We start from the raw sequence: 2,755 nt of genomic DNA on the forward strand, positions 1-2,755 counted from the left end.
CGGGAACTAACGTAAACAGGGCTCATATTTTAGCAAATCTAACTGGTCTTTGCTTGAGGGACAGCTGTATATACGCTTGTGGTACCCAGTTTGGGAACCCAGCTCTATAAAAGTCTATTATTTTAGGGAAAAATGCGACAATATTGATTATTTGTTAATCGGGTCAACTATATCCTGCACTTAGTAAATATTAATGAACAATAATTTTCCTCAGTCTTTTTTCCTTTCATAGAACCCTCAAACTGGCTAAGATAAAAGATAAAAGACCTGGTAGAAGGTATAAATATTAAAGGCTTGACACGAGAAATCAATTGCAGCAGTAATTATGAAGTCTTTCCTCTTCTTGGTACTCGTTTCGGCTGCGGTGAGGTCAGAGATAGCTGACATTAACTTATATACTGACCTTTTATTCGCTTCAATCAATCATTTGATGGAATCAGAACTAATGAAGATTACTAGTGTTAATCTTCCTGCAAGCTCTATAAAACCCAGTGTCAGTATTTATTTAAAAATGTTTAATTATTTAAACTTATTTATTATTTCACCAATGTTTCAGCTCATTGATTCTCAGTTCATTCACGTTATAATATTATAATTTGTTTTATTTTTCAGATTTCGTTTTCTGAATCTTTATTAACTGGTCTTAACTCTCTTAAGAGAACCGGCAATAATACAGCTCTGATCGATGGTAATAATACCACGTACGACATTCATCTTGGCCTTGGTTTGTTACAACAATCATTCCAGTTACTGACCCTGACTGGCAACGTGATGTCAGGAGGATACAGGGTGCGGGACAACTCGCTCCACCTCGCTTTTACTCGCCACCAAGGCACTACTTGCAACGTCACCTTGGAAGATATTCACATCGAGAGGTTGGCCAATGTAGAATTTTTTTCTTCCAAGACTGAGTTTGACGGAGGAAATGTTGAAAGCATCTTTGCAGTAAAGGTAGTTCCATTCTTGAACAATCTAATCAAGGGTCAATGGATGACTATAGAAGGTTCTCTGCAAGATATGATCTGTGATCAAGATCTGATGATGGGGTCTGATAAATTTATAGAATACCTAAAATTATTTCTCATGCCTATTACGAAAAATGTTTGAAATGTACATTTGATGTTAAGCTAGTTACAGCAAATAAAGTATCTGAAATATAAATTGTTAAATGAATTCATGTTGTTGTTCATACCTACTTCTATTTTTATTATTTTGATTTTGTAAATCAAGTGGGAAGGCATAGCGATTGATGAAGGTGGAAAGAATGCACTGGAATTTTTCGTTATCACAAAAAGAAATTCCTAAAGCTGTATCATTATATTTCATTACTACTGTGATTTCGTAAGAGATTTTTTTTTTATTATATATACTTGAAAGGTTTAAATAAATTCGAGTTAGTAATACTTGGTTACTCCTAACGAACTTTCTTTTTCTTAGGAGGGCCAAAACGCTGTCAAATCATTTATAAATGAATTTTTTTTTAATCTGATATTTAAAGAATTAACTATATATTTTTTTAAAGATCTATTATTACTATTTTAATAATAACACCAAATTCAATGATTTTTGCCCATGTCATATATCTTTAAAGAGGAAAACAAATATTAAATTATTAACTTGCCATGACTCATAAATCTCATTAAAAAACTATCCTTCAAAAAAAAAATTTGTATTATTCATTTAATGTGATTTACAATTGTACAAATAATAAATGCAATAAGTAAATACGTTGTATGCTTCATATAAACTTGAAAATCTTGGGAAGGAACCACCCATTGGAGGTACTTCAAGCATTAATTTAAATTAGAAGGTCCCGTGGCTATCTTCTTTTCAGACGCCTTGGAGGATTATCAGGGATTGTTAAGGATGGAAGATAAAGAAATAATGGGTTAGGATGGGTAAGGAGTTTGGAATGAAAAGACGCATATCTGTTTTGGGCCAAATCTGCAACGAATGGGATGTTAAGGTCTTTGTGAATGAGTTTATTTGTAACCTAATAAGGAGCATCAAGGATTTTACGTAGGATTTTGGATTGTAAGGATTGGATATGGAAGGAATTTGATGGTTTGGTAGAGCCCCAGAGCTCAATTCCATATGTCCAAATTGGTCTGATTATCATAGTGTATACTAATTTGTTGTAGTGAATGGGAAGTTTAGAGCGTTTGTCAAGTGTAGAAATCGGAATCTACGAGCAGTTTCTTGTCGTTTCAGTCTTGTGTGTGGATTCAAATTAATTAATTATTTGTAATATTGTGTAATATATTAATGAAATTTTTTGTACTATTAAAGTAACTGATATAAATAAAATGCTTGCATATTTAAATGATAGGATGGAAATAGAAAAAGAGGGCAATTTCTTGACAACAGAACGGACGAATATAAATATGCAGTAATATAATTTTACATTATTTATCTTTTCGTCCTTTTCATATGAGATATAATGTTATAATAACGTTTTTAATAAGCAATAAAAATAATGGATAAAATTAGATTGAAAAGTAGAATAGAAAAGTTATTTAATATATTTCAAGAAAAATAATATCCTAAAAAGTTAATAAAGAAAGTATGGGAATTAAGTATCAAAAAATCAAAGAAGTTGACGGAATAAAAAGGTCATTAAAGGATCGTGATGTGGGATAATTTTTATTGGGTTTCAAACCAAATAATAAATTAAAAATTTAGTATAGTCAAACAAAATACCCAACAGATGAATATGTTGTGTGCAAACATATGTATAAAATAAAAATACATTAAT

General features: G+C 31.1%; 1 protein-coding gene and 1 long non-coding RNA gene across 2 annotated transcripts in view; one reads left to right on the forward strand and one right to left on the reverse strand.

Annotated features, from left to right (window-relative positions):
- The window catches only part of LOC106692556 (dopamine receptor 1), a 164,182-nt gene that overhangs the window by 150,128 nt on the left and 11,299 nt on the right, over nt 1-2,755 (reverse strand). The gene's annotated exons all lie outside the window — the stretch shown is intronic.
- LOC106691018 (uncharacterized) lies at nt 20-1,173 on the forward strand. The gene is made up of 2 exons (XR_010842828.1): nt 20-493; nt 613-1,173. It is a non-coding gene; the product is annotated as an uncharacterized lncRNA (long non-coding RNA).

This window comes from Halyomorpha halys, unplaced genomic scaffold (genome assembly GCF_000696795.3).
Source record: "Halyomorpha halys isolate HHAL.00 unplaced genomic scaffold, Hhal_1.1 Scaffold5.1, whole genome shotgun sequence".
Lineage (NCBI taxonomy): Eukaryota > Metazoa > Arthropoda > Insecta > Hemiptera > Pentatomidae > Halyomorpha > Halyomorpha halys.